Source organism: Musca autumnalis, unplaced genomic scaffold, assembly GCF_047663935.1.
Source record: "Musca autumnalis isolate F117 unplaced genomic scaffold, ASM4766393v1 scaffold_3, whole genome shotgun sequence".
NCBI lineage: Eukaryota > Metazoa > Arthropoda > Insecta > Diptera > Muscidae > Musca > Musca autumnalis.
Genome location: NW_027411866.1, coordinates 181,067,400 through 181,088,954, shown reverse-complemented (window position 1 = coordinate 181,088,954; position 21,555 = coordinate 181,067,400). Strand labels below are relative to the sequence as shown.

The following is a 21,555-nucleotide window of genomic DNA, read 5'->3' as shown; positions in this document are numbered from 1 at the left end:
GAATTTGGTATAGAAATAAGTGTGCCAAATTATATCGAAATCGGTTCAAAATTTGGATATAGCTCCCATATATATGTTCGCCCGATTTCACGTATGCGATGTACCAATCACGCTATATACGTCCGATTTTAATGAAATTTGGAATGTGTGACTGAATTTGGTCTAAAAATAAATGTGCCAAATTATATAGAAATCGGTTCAGATTTGGATATAGCTCCCATATATATTTTCGGCCGATTTCACGTATTTTCTGTACCAAACACGCTATATATTTCCGATTTCGATGAAATTTGGAATGTGTGACTGAATTCAGTCTAGAAATAAATGTGCCAAATTATACCGAAATCGGTTCAGATTTGGATATAGCTCCCATATATATGTTCGCCCGATTTCACGTATGCGATGTACCAATCACGCTATATACGTCCGATTTTAATGAAATTTGGAATGTTTGACTGAATTTGGTATAGAAATAAGTGTGCCAAATTATATAGAAATCGGTTCAGATTTGGATATAGCTCCCATATATATTTTCGGCCGATTTCACGTATTTTCTGTACCAAACACGCTATATATTTCCGATTTCGATGAAATTTGGAATGTGTGACTGAATTCGGTCTGGAAATAAATGTGCCAAATTATATCAAAATCGGTTTAGATCTGGATATAGCTCCGATTTATGTTTTACATATTCACAGTGGTGTAGGGTATCATATAGTCGGCCCCGCCCGACTTTGATCCTTTCCTTACTGGTTTAGCCTTGAGATAGTGCAAATTTTTCGGAAAATGCTAAAATTCTATCGTGTTGGGATCCATGGACAACGGAAATACCTTGTTGTTCTGGGTTGAAGTGCAGCAGCATTTGACTAACCGATTATTGCTACAACTACAGTATGGTTATGTGTTGTCACCCGGTACCGTTTATCAACACTTTTTAGTACACAATACATGAACCAATCGTTTGATACTGTCTTGTGGACCCGCAACAAGTCGAAGAAAATAAACAACAACGCAACTGATAAAAAGCAACTAATGTTACAACAGGTTTGGAAAGGTTTTAGATAATGAGAATGCAACAATCCGAGTCAACAATGTTGGTCTAAAACATGTATCCCCCAACAAGTCGTACGTCATCATTTGACGTGTAATGCTGTTAAACAAGTTCCACTAGGGACAATTTTTAGGAACAATTTTGAGGATAATGTTTAAAACAGAACATATATCCTAAAATGTTGTGTTGCAAACCAACTCCAGCTTGATACAGGAAGATAGCTTATAAGAGTTGGAGACATTTCTTCTAAAAACCTCTCAGGATGCATGTTTGTAACAAGTATCATAGAGACGAAAAATGTTTCTGCTGCTGGCAACTGAGTACAATTTCAATGATTCAGCGACAACATATGCTTTAGTTGTTCTCCGTGTGTGAACGTGACCGGTTTTTATCAATGCGCATAACAAAATAAATTTTGTTCGAATAATACGCAAAATTTGTCAAATTTTCTCTTTAAAAAACAACAACTCGAGAAATTTAAGTCCAACCAAATGGTAAAAAACGATGAAACGACGAAAAAAGAAAACGCAATAAAATCAGCCAAAAGGTGGTAAAAAATCGCAACACTATTTTGTTGTGACAAATCAAAGCCGCTACAAACTTCAAGACCAAAACAAAACTGAAGTTTTAATAAAAGTCGTTGATTGTGGTTGCTTTGAAAAACGTGATACTGTGAGTATGTGTATGTGTGTGGGTGTTATAAGTGCTTTCCTTGCGACTCCAAAACTGCATATGTACGACGTTCTAATTAATTTTCAGATATGCAATTTGGTGAATTTCAGTCAACGGCAACGAAATTAAGTGTTGAAAAAGTTCGTATAATACCCCAAATCGGAATTTCATATAAGAAGTGTGATAAAACCAACAATTACCAACGAGAAGTAAACTAATTAAATCAATTACATACATCCTGTTGAATCAAAATAACACATCAAGGAAAATGTTGTCAAGAATCAAAACAAGTTGTAACCTTTATTGTGATCAACTATCGGTTGCCACTAGAACATTCCTACAACACGATTAGCATCATAACTCGCAAACGGTAAAAAGATCAACCGACAAAATTATTGTCTTTCATATGCAGGCAATTTTAAGCGCCACAATTTTATTAAATTAGCATTTTATATAAGTTCATACGTTGTTATCTGCAAATAACAAACTTAGAATAAAGTTTTGCGAATTGAAAAAGTGAGTGAACGTGATTATGGAGTGCCCTAATCGGAACAAGTTTTGTCATGTATGTGGATTTTATGTTCCGCGTAATAAAAACACAATATCACGGCAGGTTTTATAAAATGTTATGAATCATATTTTATATTGAACCTATCGTACTTAAAGCATGGCCCGTTACCGAAATAGTGTGCAAATATTGTTGTAGAGGTGTCCTGATAAAGGAAACTATAATTCTATAAAATATGCATATCCAGTAATATGGTTACGTCGCAGTGAACATTCAGAACAATCTTGCCACTTTTGTCAGTTGTGCTCGTATATTAAGAAAGTCAAATATTGTTACAGAGAAGACATTAATTGAAAATTAATTATTTTTCCAAGCTAGAGGTCTTTCGTTTTAATATTTCTTTATTTATCGATATTTCGCAATCATTTAAATTGCGTCTTCTGCGAAATATCGATAAATAAAGAAATATTAAAACAAAAGACCTTGAGTTTGGGAAAATAATTAATGTCAATTCTAAATAAAAGGTCGAAGAATAAAATAGAATATGAGAATACATTAATTACCTTTGCTGAGAAACTGTAAAGCCTGCTGTACTGCATTCTGAACCAAGCCAGTTCGCTCCATCTGAAGAACATTTAAAATATCCAGATGAACATCAAGATAACACGGAGTACCAAAACATTGATAAAAATAAATCAATATTTCAGCTACCCGAAAGTCAATTGGAAAGTGAAGAATTTCATTTAATATCGCAGAGTGATAGTACGTGATTTAGGAATATCAAAAGAAAAATCCGAACTTTTAGCGTCGCGATTGCAAGAATGGAAACTAGTTTCATCAGAGTTTCGTGTTACATATACACGTTTGTTTCTTTCATGTAAATATTTATTAAAATATAACTAAGAAAGCTAGAATATTGAATCTTCGGAAAGTGAAGTGAAAAAAGAAATCCAGGATGTTTTCAAAGGACTTTTTTTTTCATTTTTCAAGGACATGTCTGATGTCCTTGTTATCCTGGAATGCAATAATTTATAATTATTACTCTTTAATATGACACCAACACCAGCATCGTAAAATATTTTTTTTGAAAAATGTTGACCTTTGAAATTCGAATGTCCTCTAAAAGATCAAAACGATGAGAAAACAAAAAAATCAAAAATGCCATTCAAACGTATATAGTCCGGTTAAAGTGTAACACAATTTTTTGAAAATTGTCGGACGGTGTAATCGTAACATCTTGTAACCTTTATCGGAAGCAAATTTTCGTACGAGGGCTAATAGATATATCTCTTGCCTAGCCATCTAACATATCTATTTGAAAGTTTGACATTTTTTAGGTTAAACATACCCAGTACGGTTTGTGTTGCGTTGCTTAAGCGACGTGAAAAAACCAATTTGCCAAAAATGGGATTTTCAGTCAACACCTTCCTATAGTACTGTGAAAAACTGGTTTAGTGAATTCAATCGTGGCTGGCGCTCGCTCAAAGACGAAGGTAGTGAAGGTCGTCCAAAAACTGTCGTTGTGCCAGACAAAATTGATGCCGTGCGTAACCTGATTATGTAAGATCGTCATGTGACATACCGTGAGATAGAGGGATCCTTGGACATATTTTTCACCAATATACTTTCAATATATCCAGCATTATGTTTATAAGATCGTCACAGTTGACGTATTACGGATCTATGCGTATGAGCCCGAAACAAAACAGCAATCGACCGTGTGGTATCTTCGTATATTCGAAGAAAAGATAAATCCAGCAAAAGTTGTTCATTCTTCATCCGCGTAGTACGGTCAATTCTAAGTGGTAGACCACAATTTGTTTGCCTGAAGTCTTCGGAGAAATTCGAAAAACGAACAAGAAAGGAAAAATCATTGTGCACCATGACAATGTGGCGTCTCACACGGACGGACAAATGTGAAAGTGATGGGCCATCCGCCGTACAGCTCTGACTTGGCACCCAATGACTACCACAGATCCACTTAGATGAGTAGGTTTAGCAGGGCAGTTTAGAAGATGGAATGAGTCGTGCGGGCCCATGTCGCATACTGGGCAGATGTTTTGCACGGAGCGACCAAGATCCAAAGCCAAAACTACTCCGGTTTGTCGTGGCAGCTGACGCTCCTCAGCTGCGATAGATGGAGGATGTACTCCGAGGACTTTATTCACACCATATTTGCTTATGGCCTTAGCAACTGCGTCCGTGTGAATGCTATTCAGACCTGCCTGATGTGATTGTTGATCTAGGAGTTCTCTTCTATATTGTTGGACCTGCCTCTCTAGAGCATGAATATCCTTCCTGATATGCATGCGTGTGTCGGGCCTAGCCAGCAGATGGTGATTGGTATGGCTAACACTCAAGCAAGTACTGCAATGAAAGCATCTCACTGTGTTGCTCTACTGGAAGAATCGTTGCCACCTCGTGTAGATGGTCCACTTGAGGACGCACCCTGTTGCTGTTCTCAGGTCGACATTCTGACAAGTGTGAATCTCCTTTCAATGCGTATCAACTAAATTCGGGGACCAAACCACAGACCGATCTATCGCGTTATATGTGGATAACAAGGGTTCTTTACTGCACCCTAAGTGCCGCCGGCTAGGGACCTGAGGACCTTGTTTCTGCATTTCCGTTTGTCGCAGATAGCTCCGGCACGCACGGACGACGCGAACGTAGTGTCGAATGTGACCTTTAACATTTTGGGGCAGTTTGTGGTCGGAATTCTGCTGCCATCGACCACGACATTCAACTCTCTCCTATACTACGCCGTCCATGTGGTGAACAGAGTGGCCGTAGATTTAGTGGCGGATATCTACATATACCTCGCGTGGAAAAAGGTGGTAAGATCGGCTAAATAGGAGTTCAGTCTCTCACAGATGTCATCAGGGTAGGTATCTGACGCCAGAATCGTTTAATCATCCGCATTCGTTACGATCTCTTTTGATGAGTAAAGCGCCACGATCACCGTTCTTTCAGACGGTCTATCCTGTTTGAGTCCTCGACAAATATATGTGGAGATTGCGTGCAGCGCTGTAGTCGTGCTGTGCTGCTTACGGAATCCATGCTGATGATCGGCAACTAGGCGACACAGGTGACAAAAGCCAAATCGGCCTGTACGATTCAGTTTTGCTGACATCCTTGGATGGCTTCAGTAGCGGGATTACCCTGCCCATTTTCCAGACTTCGGGAACAATGAGGGTGGCTAGCGACAGGTTGAGAACTTTAGTGATATACTCCGTTCCTGGCTCATCCGGCTGTTTAAGCATTATCATGGAGATTCCATCAGGACCTAACGCTTTGAATGATTTAGCGTTCCTGATGGCATTCGCAACATCATCCATTGTAAACTGTGGTGGTTCGTCTTCGGCAGGAAGAGATCTAATGCGACGTAGTACTCTGCCGATTGAAATAACTTGCGCACCTCCTCGGGTCAGTCATTGTAACATCGCCAAACGTAAATGAGGTCCTATCTTCTATCCGTCTGGGGTTCGAGAGTGACTTAACTTGCCCACAATTCTCTTAAACCGATGTTGCAACTTTTCTGATGATTTATCTACTTGTTCCGCTTATGCTCGTCGACCAGCCTGTTAACTTCCAATGTAAGCTCCCTGACTCTGGGGTTGGCTCGACGCAGCTCATCACGCTCATTTGCTAATCCTGTCGCTTCTGCTAGGAAGTTTGGTCTTACTTCGACCAGCAGGTATATGGCGAGCGGCTGTTGCAATGACGATGTCTCGGAACGTCCTTTCCGCTACCCGAGCATCAGAAGTATTTGGCAGTTCTCTAAAGCGGTGATTGGTGAACTCTCTGGAACCTGGCCCATCAGCTTTCTTATGACTGACGAATGTGCGGCGTTCAGAGGTGATGGAATCGGGTGGTCTGCTTATGGACACAATTATTGGGAGTTGGTCAGATCCAAGGAAAATGACGGGTTGCCAGGTAACGTCATTTGTCAGACCCGGTGACACGATGGTTATGTCTGGCGAACTGTGACACTCTCCTCTAATTCTGGAAGGGACGTCCTCATTAGCCGTGCAAAACATAGAGCTATTAATCTGCTCAGCCAGCGCTGTACCGCTCTGGTCGTTTCCGAGGGACGAATGCCACAACTCATAATGGAAATTAAAGTACCCCGAAGACCAGATGATTATGACCTTCAAAAAGCTTGCTAATGTTAGGTTTGAAATTTGAGATACAGTTATTTCTCGGCGGAATGTATACGTTCAGCAACTTTATCTCGGCAGTTCCACACCTGACTGCTACCCCCATACATTCCATGTACGGGTCAAGCGGGATAGGTCTCTATCTGGTGCAAAATCTAATCCCCCACCTCCACTTCTGGTGCACCGCCGCGACCATGGTCTTCTTCCGATTCATGATTTACACTATTTAGTCGATTTTACCTCGGAGTCCATTGCAATTAAATTGCAAAAAGTTGAATTTTCTGGGATTGGAACAATAACTGCTGGTGTTAATAACTGTGCGTGCGGTTGCTGCCAAGAATGCGGTGGAGTTTCGTAATCTGACGACGAAGGAGTTTCGTAATTAGCATGCAGCAACATAGTCCCTCGCGTGGACAGTTCCAGAGCAACCCTTAGATGCAACTACCTCGTGACATCTATTGCATCTCACCGAAGTTTAGATATGGGTGTAAATGCGGATGTGGCCAACCGAGCACACATATATTGATCCGGAGTTTTCCTCCATCCCGGCACGGACCAAAAGAATCCGAAGCAGACATTCCGGGATATGCTCTTTATCTTCACAGCTTTTATTCTACCCTCCACCATAATATCGAGGGTATAATTAGATTTGTCATTCAGTTTGTAACACATCAAAATATTCATCGGAGACCCTATAAAGTATATATCTATGTTCTTGATCATGGTACAATTCTAAGTCGATATAACCATGTCCGTCTGTTGAAATCAAGATACAGCTCACAAATTTTAAGATAAAGCTTTGTAATTTGGTACATACGTTTTTATTACTCCTAGGATGTTTGTTATTGCAAATGGGCTATATATCGGTCCACGTTTTGATATAGCCCCATTAGAACGATGCCACCCGATTTTACGTATTTTGAAGGTTTTAGCCTCATTATCACACCGAAATAGCTGAAATTTGGTACTTATTCATCGTTGGGGAACTAAACTTTCCATATAAAATCTGTCGGTCAGTGGCTGAGGGTATGTCTCCGTCAGCACAGCTGACTGATCCTTTCTTACTTGCTTTCTTTAAGTTAATCCTTTTCTTCTGTTTCTTCCAGTTATTGTTAGTTGAAATTCATTAAATAACAAGTAAAAAGTCGTTAAGTTCGGCCTGGCCGAACTTTTTATACCCTCCACCATAAAATAGTCTTAATTAAAATGGAATAATTAGGGTCCTTTCACAATTTTAGGTGGAACAACTTTTCGACAATGGATAAATTCCTACTGCCTCCCACTATTGCTTAATTTCGGTTAAAAATTGCAGCTAAAATTCTCAAAATACCGAAAATCGGGAGATACCGATATATGGGGGCTATACCAAAACATGCACCTATGTTGACGATGTTTCGTTGGAGATGTTTTATGACCACTGAGAACTTCAAATGTCAAATTACAGCTATTTCGGTTTAAAATTGTAGCTAAAATTCTCAAACTACCGAAAATCGGGAGGTACCGATATATGGGGGCTATACCAAAACATGGACCTATGTTGACGATGTTTCGTGGAGATGTTTCATAACCACTGAGAACCTTAAATGTCAAATTACAGCTAGTTCGGTTAAAAATTGTAACTAAAATGCTCAAAATACCGAAAATCGGGAGGTACGGTTATAAGGGGGCCATACCAAAACATTGACCTATGTTGACGATGTTTGGTGGAGATGTTTCATGACCACTGAGAACCTCGAATTGCTGATAGTTCGGTTACAAATGGTGGCTAAATTTCTCAAAATACCGAAAATCGGGAGGTACCGTTATATGGGGGCTATACCAAAACATTGACCTATGTTGACGATGTTTGGTGGAGATTTTTCATGACTACTGAGAACCACAAATGACAAATTACAGCTAGGTCGGTTAAAAATTTTAGCTAAAATTTTCAAAATACCGAAAATCGGGAAGTTCCGATATATGGGGGCTATACCAAAACATTGACCTATGTTGACGACGTTTCGTGGAGATGTTTCGTGACCACTGAGAACCTCAAATGTCAAATTGCAGATAGTTCGGTTAAAAATTGTGGCTAAAATTCTCAAAATACCGAAAATCGGAAGGTACCGTTATATGGGGACTATACCAAAACATGGACCTATGCCCATATCCTTTGGGGTATAAGTTTGTTGATCACTAGGAACCCCAAGTGCCAAATTATAGCTAATTCGGTCTGCAAATGTGGCGAAGAACGTCAAAATACCTCAAATCCGGAGGTACCGTTATATGGGGGCTATACCAAATAGTGAACCGATATAGCCCATCTTCGAACTTGACCTGCCTATGGAAAAAAGACCCTCGGGTGCAAAATTTCAGCACTCTATCTCAATTATTGCGGATGCTAGAGTGATTACAACAGACGGACAGACAGACGGACAGACGGACATGGCTAGATCGTCTTAGAATTTTATCCAAATGATTAGTTCGATGTGTTACAAACGGAATGACAAACTTAATATACCCTCCATACTATGGTGGAGGGTATAAAAAATTAATCTATTGAAGCATAAGAATAATGAGAGTAACCGACAACCATTATCCTTAAGTAAGAAAGATTTTTTTTGTTTCTCTTTGTGAGTTTTTATTTGTAGTATTTTATTGTTTGTCAGTTTGGACATCTATGCTTGGAAAAGAAATGTGTGCATTACTCAGGCACAAGGGCAACATGGCAAATATGTCCCGTAGATCCACAATATTCAAACATACTTCAATGTTCAAGCATACTTCAAAGAAAATGGGTCCTACTTACGTAAACTTCCCCAACTCAGCAAGAAAGAGCAAACGATAAGGTTGTTGCAGAGAAGTACACCAACAATAAGACAAAAGTGCAATGATGATGAAGTGCTTTGGAAAATGAAACCAAAAGAAATACGTGCTATAGGGGTTTGCCAACTAAAAATTGCGTTGGCGCCCACTTCAAAAAACACTGGAACAGAACATAAATGGTCATTATGCCAGAGAAGTTTTGCCAATATTCGTGTCTATATATTGTAATGCCAACAAATGCCACTCAGATATGCTTCTAACTTGATAAAGCTGCAGATGGATGCTCATGCAAGATGAGCGGCCTAATGCTGACAAAAGACAAGAAGAACAAGTAAGAACAAATAAAAAAAGTATCAGACGGCTTTGCCGACAGAGATAAAGCCTCAGCCTGTGTAAATTGAAACACTCTTTTTCAAAAAACTTGTTGATTTTGGGGGGTTTTCAGAATTTTCGGCGTATGAACTTGCCCACAAAAATATAGATTTGTTTTAAAACTCAAAAGTTTTGCGGTGAGGTACCCCCGACATAGTCCATTTTGGGAGTTATTCCTCTCTATAAATATCGCGCCCACCAGTCATTTCATTTGGTCACCATATAACTTAGACCCCTGAAAAACATATTATCACTTTAAACAGGGACACTATTAGTACCTTCGGTAAAAATGTCCAAAAGATCCTCGAACAGACCCTAAAAAAATGTTGAACATTTGTGTGAATGGTACCCAAGCAGTGGACCGAAATATTCCACTTTTGAACATAAGATAAGTTTAAACACAATATTTCGAGATCCAAAGTTTGGACCAGCCACTACACATGCTGGCCGTAAAGGTTTTTTTACAGCTTTCGGATCATTTTCTAAGAAATTATAGACTTGCCCCGGAAAAAACATGTACCGTCGTGATGGGGCCAAATACAAATTGTTACAAAAAAAGTCAAAGCGATTCGAGACCAGTTCTTAAGGTGAACTTTTCCGAAAATTTGTGTGGGAGGTACCCGAACACGCAAAAAAAAACGGCCTCTCTAACATATGTCCCAAACATATTTTGCAGCAAACATATATATGTTTGCAACAGTCCCAAAAATAATATATGTTTGGGTCTGCAAACAAATATATGTTTGGGTGCAAACATATATATGTTTGGGTGCAAAGATATTTATGTTTGGGTGCAAAGATATATATGTTTGGGTGGAAACAATTTGATGTTTTTGTGCCAAAAGGCACTAAAAAAAAAAAAACAAACACATGCACCAGTGGGCGCTTACTGAGAGCAAGGGAGCGTAAAATTCAATGTAAAACACTTTAAAATGTGTGCTCACTTGCTCTCAGTAAGAACTCACTGGCTATCTCTATAGTATACACACAAAGGTTGTGGTTTTTTATTGAAAGGCAAAAGAACAACAAACACATAGGTACATACAAAATTCCAAAGAAATACATAACACACTTTAATAAAAGAAAAACTGATTGAAATAATTTTTAAATAGGCACACTTTTAAAAAGGAAAAATATATAGAAACGTAGCTGAACGCTTCTCCTTAGTTGTGAAATAAAACAAATTTTACTCAAAGTTGACATCATCAGTGGGAAATCGGCATCTGGAATCAAATGATTACTTAATAAATAAATATGGATATGCCATATTTCAAATATACATAGGTATGTATGTAATTACCAATATTAAATGCGATTTCTTCCTTGTCCAATAAAATAATTCCATTCAACTTTCCGATTCAATTATAAAATGTATTGGGCATTTAATTTACTAAAAAGCACATTTTTTTTAAGAAAACACAAAACACTGATTTATTCACTCACTTTACCGTCTTGACTCTACAAAGGCAACTAAAACACTGAAGAAAGAAAAAAAATATAATTCATATCATTTCTTCTTTTCTTCGTCGCCTGCTAAGTTGGTTAACAACAAGACAAGAAACACACGAGTTTGACGCATACATGCCACCAAAGCCCCCTTCTTCGCTTCTACGTCTTCTATTATACAATACACACAACTCTTTATTATAAAACAGCATTCCACAGCCGCGAGAGCACTGTTATTACTCTCGTTGACAAACATCCTCTCTCCACCCATGAAAAAAAATGTTCTAACATAAAAAATATGTTTTACCCAAACATATCAAATTGAGATATGTTACAAAATGTTGCAAACATATATTTGTTTGGGCCCAAACATATTATGTTTGGATCCAAACATATATTTGTTTGCAACCGGTCCCAAACATATATTTGTTTGGATCCAAACATATTTCTAACATAAATTTTTCTGCGTGAAGGAGTGGACAAATTGAGTCCATATTGGAACCTTATATATGCCTGGTAGAAATTTCAGGATATGTAAAGTATGGACCAGATCGGTTACTACCTTTAAGAGTTATCGTTCGCACAATTTTCCGAACATTTTCGAACTTTTGTGGGAGAGGTACCTGAAGTAATGGAACGATATGACCCAACTTCGGACATAAACTAAGTTTGACAAAATATTACGAAAGCCAAATTTTGGACCAAATCGATTCATCTGTACGAGAGTTATCGTGCGCATTAGCCAGGCTGACAGACAGACTAAAATTTATTTGAAACTGATTTCTTCCAAACATACTTGGGGTCTAACAACATTATTTCGATGAGGCACATTTTGCCCATATGAAAGTGTTAGCATAAATGCGGAGGGTATAAAAACTCTTTAAAAACAGTTTTGCATTACAGAAACCGATAAAATTGACTTCATCCGTAACAAGGAGAATTCTTTGAGGCACATATCGAAACAAACAAAAAAAAACACTTTCCCTCTTATTGACTCCTACATAAGTCTGCAATTAAAGCCCGACAGGAACGTTGGCAACCACACAAGATAGAAAGGCAACAATTGTATCCTGCACTTAATGGAATTGTGCGAGAATGTTAACAAGCGAAAAAATAATAACAAAAATACCCGAAATGTGGGGGTCATTAGGATATAAGGTACTAAAGAGTTAAAGTGTTAAAATAGGGGAAACAACTTGCTACGAATTCAGCAAAATAACTTTCTTTGGTGCAAAACATACAAAACAAGTAACCATAAAAAAGACTAACAGACCGGGTTTTAAACATTTCTTTTATTATTTGGTATAGCCCCCCTTATTATGGTACCTTCCGATTTTCGGTATGTTGCTGATTTTATCCACATTTTTTAACCGAACTACCTCTAGCTATACATATGAGATTCCCAGTGGTCATAAAACATCTCTACCAAAAAAATGTAGACGTAGGACCATGTTTTGGTATAGCTACCATATAACGGCCTTCCCGATTTTCGGTATGTTGCTGATGTTATCAACATTTTTGAACCGAACTACCTCCAATTTTACATTTGAGGCTTCCAGTGGTCACATACCATCTCCGCTATAAATTATCAACATAGGTATATGTTTTCTTAGATCTCGATTTTCGGTATTTTGCAGAGTTTGGCTACATTTTGGACCGAACTACTTGTAATTTTTCACATTTGAGGTTCCTAGTGATCACAAAACATGTATAGCATTCATATGACGATACTTTCCCAATTTTCGGTATTTTGTTCTTGTTGTTATGAGTCGATTACATGGCTCCCATCCTGTTCTGTTGAAAGTTAACGATGACATGTCATGAAGTCCAATAATAATCATCAAGATTATTGAAATGAGTGTTGTAATTGCTGCCTGACACATAAACAAACATTCATGCCATGTCTGTCACAAATGTCGCAGGGGATTTGTAATAGAAATTTCTAACATTAAATGAAACATCGACAATTCCCCATATCCCAATGCTGTTAACGACAATGGAAATGCTAGAAATGATGTTGCCAACATAGCAACAGTAATCGGTAAAGTGAAAGATCCTGTTTTTTTATTCTTTCGTAGTTTACAACATAAGTGTTGCATTCATGGGAAGAATTGCGCCAACTTTTAGACGTAATTATAAGAAAATAACAACTAAAACGACTATGTCAAATTAGTAAACAAATTTTACGTTATGTTTTTCATTATGACCAACCCGTAATGTTTTTATACCCTCCACCATAAAAAGGAGGGTATATTAAGTTTGTTTTTCCGTTTGTAACGCATTGAAATAATCATTTGCGACTCTATAATGTATATATTTTTAATCAGGGTAAAATTCAGAGGCTATATCGGCCCACGTTTTGGTATAGCTCTGATATAACGGTACCTACCGATTTTCGGTATTTTGAGGATTTTAGTTATAGTTTTTAACTGAATCAGCTGTAATTTGACATTGCAGTGGTCACGAATCTTCTCCACCAAAGAACGTCAACATGGGTCCCTGCAAAGACACAAACGTATTTCTTATATGAATGGTTACTACGAGTATGTATTGATTTATGTCCCGGTCCGCACTAGTATGAATTTCATTAAAAAATTTCATGAAATTAGGCGTTCTTAGCTCGAATTCCCCACTAGAGCATATTTATGATTTTACTCTACTATGGAACTCGATCTAGAGACGCATAATTCCTTGTCAAAATTTCAGTGAAATTACTGTAGTGTGGCCCAGGACTAATCTAAAAATATTCTCAAGAACGTAGTGTTACAATATGCCTTAACCTTACTTAGACTAGTGTGTGGCAGAGAAAGGAAGAGTGCAACAAATGCCATGTATTCTTATGGAGCGGTTGTAGACACATTTTCTTAAAACTCGCTGGACTGTATCTTAAAAACAGATCCCCGTTTAACAAAATAATCTTTCTTCTCTATACACGCAACCCTCACTAAGACATCACTATCTTCATTATTAAAATCTGCATGTTCTGCGTGAACACCCACATATAATGCAACCTCCCGATTTTGGGTGTTTTGAGGGTTTTAGCCAGGGTCAAAAATACCTCGACTCCGACTCCAGGCGAGTTTTTCACGACTCTGACTCCGGGTCGACTCCGAGAGTGAATTCCTATACCACTAAAAATGAATAAATTGTTTCCCTTTATTAAGCTATGTAATACAAAGGTAGCTTAACTAATACTACGACTAGTCTCTAATATATAAAGTGACTAACTAGTAGTTCATTTAGTGCAAATATTATTATTAAAGAAAAAATTATTTAACTTAGCAATAGTGATTAAGTTAGATAATGTTCATATCGAGTTAGTAATTCAATTAAATCGGGTAAGCAAATCATATGGCTTATATCGGCGAAGTCTTCTCCGAGGATTCGATGTTTGTAATAGTTTCAATGCTTCCATATTATCATGGTCTTGAAGTCGTGTGTAGTATTTTTCGGTATACAGACGTGTTTCTTCCTTAACTGTATTGATTTTTAAGTCGCGGTGCAAGTCGCTATTGCGGACATACCAAGGTGCCTTGACAGAATTTCGTAAAACTATGTTTTGAAAACGTTGGATTTTTTGCAGATGATGGTCTTTTGCGCAGCCCCAGAGCTGAATAGCATATAGCCAGACCGGCTTTAAAGCTTGTTTGTAAACCATTAATTCATTGTCTATTGAGAGAACTGAATTTCTTCCCAACAACGAACTTAAACTACGGTATTTCATGTCCAATTCCCCTCTTTTTTGTTTATGTCCTCCTTCCAGGTGAGTTTTGAGTCTAAATGTATTCCTAAATATTTAGCAGAGGATTCCTCATTCATATTTATATACATGTCGAAAAGTCGACATGAACAGACTTATTGCTATTTAGTTTCAAGCCCCACTTAACGGTCCATTGAACCACATTATTTATTCGGTGGAATTTCGTCCAATTGACATTAGAACCGTGTCATCAGCGAAAGTTCAAATAAAGATATTTTCGTGTAAAGGCATTTCGTGGGTATATACACTCCGGTTCATCTGAATAGAACCAACCAATATTTGTCTACAAATACCGTTATATCTGACGAAAGTAGAGGAATTGTAAATTATAATTTTGTGGACATGTAGATTATATAGTAGCCGATATTTTCAATACCTAACATGTTTGACATATGCGTCATAACGGTACTTTTTACTCGCTTTATTAAAAAATGTCAAAATATTAGCATTTTTAATGGTTCACCAGGATAGAACCACGCTAAGAATTTACACAAATCCTTTGTTAGATGTGGAGCGTTCGGCGGTGGAATTTTCTTTATTTTTTGGACCTGTAGATGTCCACAGCCAACGAAACTGGGTGGAACCCATCAATTTGCATTCACTTTCCTGAGATAAAATATCAAATTTTGGATTGGAAAGGTAGAATTTTGAATTATCTTTACCATATTTCCTCTGTTTCGGACTCATAAACCTATCAAATTTGACTTTTTTGTAATTTTATTGTAGTATAGAAAATTTTGAACATAATTCAGTATAACATTTTGTCTTTATACATTTTTTCTACCGATTTCTTCATAAAAATATTTTTTGGGGCTCTAAGCATCGATTTTCATCAAATTTCAAGACCCTAATACAAATTTTTGCACAATATTTGATAGCAATTAACACTCACGGCATTTATTTATAATTATAAATAGTTTTTTTTGTTAAAGTTTACCACATCTAACAAAGGATTTGTGTAAATAATTGGGGTGGTTCTATCCTGGTGAACCATTAAAAAATGCTAATATTTTGACATTTTTTCATAAGGCGAGTAAAAAGTACCGTTATGACGCATATGTCAAACATGTTAGGTATTGAAAATATCGGCTACTCTACATGTCCACAAAATTATAATTTACAATTCCTCTCCTTTCGTCAGATATAACGGTATTTGTAGACAAATACTGGCTGGTTCTATTCAGATGAACCGGAGTGTATAAGATAGAGTATTGGTCCCAAAATGTTGCTTTTGGAACTCCAGATTTTATGGGATATAATTCCGGATATTCGTTGTTGTATCTGACTCTGAAAAATCTTTCATCCAGTTATGAAGATAAAATGTCGGTGTACTTTTGAGGAAGTAATGTTTATACCCTATACCACAATGTGGAAAAGGGTATTATAAGTTTGTTTTGGTAAAAATTCATGTAACACCGCGAAATATTCGTCGGAGACCCCCAATGTGGTATACCAATCTTCATATCTCGACTAGATAAAGCGATTTTGAGATGTGTGTCCGTCCGTCAGTCCGTCCGTCCGTCCGTCCGTCTGTCCATTATAAATTGTAAACACGCTCCAGGCCGCAATTATGGACCCATCGTCACGAAATTTTGTATGGAGGTCGGGTTCAGATCAGAATAGATCCCTATTCTTATTGGTGATGATCGCGAAATATTTAGCGGGTGAAATGGACCAAAAACATAATATGTATCCAATTTTCTAGCGGCTCTGTAGGTCTCAATAATAGTCCGATCAACGTAATTTTAAATAAGGTAAGAGTATATTACAAAGAAGAAGCTTGCAATTTGAGATGGCGATCGGATAATATTTAGAGGGTTAAATGGACCAAAACTTTTGTGTGAAAATTGTGAAAATTTTTAATATACAGCTTATATCTTAATTCCTGGAAGTGACATTCCGGACAAGTGAGATATACTTGAAAGTGGAACGCTTGACCTTTCAATTGATGCCAATTATGTTGGTGTGCATGATCAGATAACAGAGTTACAGCCTAATATATTCCGTTATTTGTTTGTAGTGTAATAATAAACTCGCTAGAAGTCGCAATTATACATCAATAGTCACGAAATTTTGCACCGGGTAAGAGTATAGGTCGAAAAAGATGCCTACAATGATGATCTGATATTCTTTAGCGGGTGAAATGGACCATTACTTTTGTATGAAAAATATAAAATTTTATTTATGGTCGATATTTTAATTCCTTGAGGACATATATATTTCGCAAAGTAGCCTACATATGGGAAAAAACTACTGACCTTTCCTCTGATGTAAATTGCAATAAAGTGTTTGCTAGATAACGGGCCTACTACCTAATATATAATGGGTTGCGTGTAGAGAACCACATTTTTATTTTATATATTTGTCCTAGACCTCTTATTTGGCATGCCAAAATTCATATCTCGACGAGATAAAGCGATTTAGCGATGTGTGTCCGTCCATTAAAAATTGTAAACAAGCTTAAGGCCGCAATTATGGACTGATTGTAACGAATTTTTTAAGGAGGTTGGGTTCGGGCCAGAATAGAAATGATTAGTTTTGCTGATGATCGTGAAATGTTCAGGGAATGAAATGGACCAAAAACAAAATTTTAACCAATTTTGTAGCGGCTCTGTAGGTCAAAATAATAACCCGCAAAATTTTAAACAAAGTTTGGTTTATGATGAAGAAGAAGCGTACAAACCAACGTGAAGATCAGATAATACTTAGCGGGTTAAATGGACTGAAACTTTTTGTGAAATTGGTAAAAACTTCAATAACGTAGCGGTTAACCAACGGAAGTAGTAGTACTACATAAGTGAGTTTCATTACATTTTAGTTTGTGTGAACTAAATTTTCCTTTCCTGCTACAAAAATGTCTTTGTCATGCTAGATAACTTTTTGGTTTTGGTCATAAGTATTATACATTACATCTCTGATATTTATACCCTATACCACAATGTGGAAAAGGGTATTATAAGTTTGTTTTGGTAAAAATTCATGTAACACCGCGAAATATTCGTCGGAGACCCCCAATGTGGTATACCAATCTTCATATCTCGACGAGATAAAGCGAATTTGAGATGTGTGTCCGTCCGTCCGTCCGTCTGTCCATTATAAATTGTAAACACGCTCCAGGCCGCAATTATGGACCGATCGTCACGAAATTTTGTATGGAGGTCGGGTTCAGATCAGAATAGATCCCTATTCTTATTGGTGATGATCGTGAAATATTTAGCGGGTGAAATGGACCAAAAACATAATATTTATCCAATTTTCTAGCGGCTCTGTAGGTCTCAATAATAGTCCGATCAACACGTAATTTTAAATAAGGTAAGAGTATATCACAAAGGAGAAGCTTGCAATTTGAGATGGCGATCGGATAAAATTTAGAGGGTTAAATGGACCAAAACTTTTGTGTGAAAATTGTGAAAATTTTTAATATACAGCTTATATCTTAATTCCTGGAAGTGACATTCCGGATAAGTGAGATATACTTGAAAGTGGAACGCTTGACCTTTCAATTGATGCCAATTATATTGGTGTGCATGATCAGATAACAGAGTTACAGCCTAATATATTCCGTTATTTGTTTGTAGTCTAATAATAAACTCGCTAGAAGTCGCAATTATACATCAATAGTCACGAAATTTTGCACCGGGTAATAGTATAGGTCGAAAAAGATGCCTACAATTTTGAATGATGATCTTATATTTTTTTAGCGGACCATTAATTTTGTATGAAAAATATAAAAATTGTATTTTGGTCGATATTTTAATTCCTTGAGGACATATATATTTCGCAACGTAGCCTACATATAGAAAAAAACTACTGACCTTTCATCTGATGTAAATTGCAATAAAGTGTTTGCTAGATAACGGGCCTACTGCCTAATATATAATTGGTTCTGTGTAGAGAACCACATTTTTATCCCATGCTACATATTGTCTCTCCCAAAAGTTTATGTAACACCACGAAATTTTCGTCCTAGACCCCTTATTTGGCATGCCAAAATTCATATCTCGACGAGATAAAGCCATTTAGCGATGTGTGTCCGTCCATTAAAAATTGTAAACAAGCTTAAAGCCGCAATTATGGACCGATTGTATCGAATTTTTTAAGGAGGTTGATTTCGGGCCAGAATAGAAATGATTAGTTTTTGGTGATGATCGTGAAATGTTCAGGGGATGAAATGGACCAAAAACAAAATTTTAACCAATTTTGTAGCGGCTCTGTAGGTCAAAATAATAATATAAATAAATAAAAATTATGATGAAGAAGAAGCGTGCAAACCAACGTGAAGATCAGATAATACATACTTAGCGGGTTAAATGGACTGAAACTTTTGCGTGAAATTGGTAAAAATTTCAATAACGTAGCGGTTAAACAACGGAAGTAGTAGTACTACATAAGTGGGTTTCATTACATTTTAGTTTGTGTGAACTAAATTTTCCTTTCTTGCTACAAAAATGTCTTTGTCATGCTATACAACTTTATGGTTTTGGTTATAAGTATTATACATTACATCTCTGATATTTGATAATTAAATTTTCACAATCATTGAAAAGAAGTTCCGTGGAGAGCGATTGTCCAGGGATAGTGGTATAGGGTATCCCATGGTCGGCTCCGTCCGACTATAGACTTTTCTTACTTGTTGATAATTAAATTTTCACAATCATTGAAAAGAAGTTCCGTGGAGAGCGATTGTCCAGGGATAGTGGTATAGGGTATCCCATGGTCGGCTCCGTCCGTCTATAGACTTTTCTTACTTGTTTTATTTTGTTTATAAGTTCACTATGCCATACCCCATCGAAAGCTTAACAAGACAACTAGCCTGGTAATTTTTTTAAACATTTTTTGGTACATTATAAAAAAATCATATTTCTGTTACTCAGCCCTACGGATGCTTTTAGTACGAATTTTAATAAGTAATGAGAATTCCAGAATTCGACGACAGATTTAAGTCGATAAATTATACACCAACGTGTATGAATTATCCACCAATGTGGATACAATTTTCATAAATGTGCATAAAATCTTCAGAAACGCGGACAAATTTTCCACTAACGCAGATTAATTATCCACCAATGTAGATAAATTATCCACCAACATGGATGACTTATCACCAATGTACATAATATGTTAATTTATTAAAAAATAAACATATGGATACAATTTCCAAACACGTTGATAAATAATCCACCAACGTGGATACATTATCCAACAATCAAGAAAAATTATCCACCAACGCTGGTAATTTATTACCCAATGTAGATAAATTATCCCCAAACGTGAATAAATCGTTCACCAACGTGAATAAATTATCCACCAGCGCGGATAATATGTTCATAAACGTGGATACAATTTTCAAAATCGTTGATAAATAATCCACCAACGTTGATAAATTATCTAACAATGAAGATAAATTATCCAATAATGTAGATAAATTATCCTCCAACGAGGATACGTTATCCACAAACCAACGAGGATAATTTATCAATCAAGGTGTATGAATTACACACCACCGTGGATACGATTTTCAGAAACGTGCATAAAATATTCACAAAAGTGGCTAAACCATCCACAAATGTGGATAAATTATCTACTAATGTACATAAATTATTTACCAACTTTGATAAATAATACACCAATGTAGATATTTTGTCCACCAACGAGGATATATTATCCACCAATGTGGATACGATTTTCGGAAACGTGGATAAAATCATCACAAACGCAGGTAAATTATTCGCGTGGATTAATTATTCACCAATGTAGATAAATTATCTTCCAACTTGGATAAATCGTCCACAAATTAGTATAAATTATCCACTAATCTAAATTAGATTTTCACAAACATGGATACAATATTCATAAGAATGGATAAAATAGTCATAAACCTGGTTTAAATTAAAAAACATATATAATACACAAACGTGAACAAACTATAATGAAACATAAGTAATTTATTCTGCAACATACACACTGTCCACCATCATAAAAATGTTTCTCCCCTGAAGATAAATTATCTCCCAACCTTGAAAATTATTAACAAAATATGCACTAAAGGGGTTAATTAACCTCAAGTTTGGATCAATTGTCCACTAACGTTCAGAGACTATCTTCTAACGTGATTAACATATTCTTCAACGTGAGCACATTAAGGATCGTTATCCTTTAACGATTATAAATTATCCACCAAAGTAAATGAAATTTTATCTTCCATTGTCCAAAGAAATTGATTTTTTTGCAATACCTTCTTTATCAAATAATTTTGTCAAAAAAAATTATTCCCTGTAATAGAGCGAAAAATCAAATCACTTTCCTCCCTTCCCAACACCTTTGCAAATATTTGTTAAATCCTTTTGCTCAATTCAAGTGTGAAATAGAAAGAACATTTTATATTGGACACACAAACAAAGTTCCACTCAAGCGATGTAAACAAACAATGCACCATTACGCTCTTAACATAGAATCATATAACATGTGCACATTAGGGTTATGACCTTTTGATCTTTTTCCACAAAAATGTTTTCCGGTAGCGGCAATGAATGCCTAATATTACGTGCATTCATTTAAGTATTAAAAATAAATCAAATAATATTTTTTTGGAAAAATATTATGTAATAAAAAATTCTCAAAAAATTGAATCAATAACGTTTTGCCTATTAATAGCTAAAATAACTTCAGTTCCACTTAAATGATGCAAAATCTCTCGCTCATGCCACGTTTAGGTGACATGATATTTTAAATAAACTTATATGTGTTATACAATTATATACATAGATGGAAGAATATGGTG

At 36.5% G+C, this 21,555-nt stretch overlaps 1 long non-coding RNA gene across 1 annotated transcript in view; it reads left to right on the top strand.

Annotated features, from left to right (window-relative positions):
- The first annotated feature begins 1,441 nt into the window (after positions 1-1,441).
- Positions 1,442-21,555, top strand: part of LOC141396734 (uncharacterized) — a 611,272-nt gene continuing 591,158 nt past the window's right edge. Inside the window, exon 1 of the long non-coding RNA XR_012411234.1 lies at positions 1,442-1,723. This is a non-coding gene — a long non-coding RNA (uncharacterized lncRNA). The remainder of the gene's footprint in view (positions 1,724-21,555) is intronic.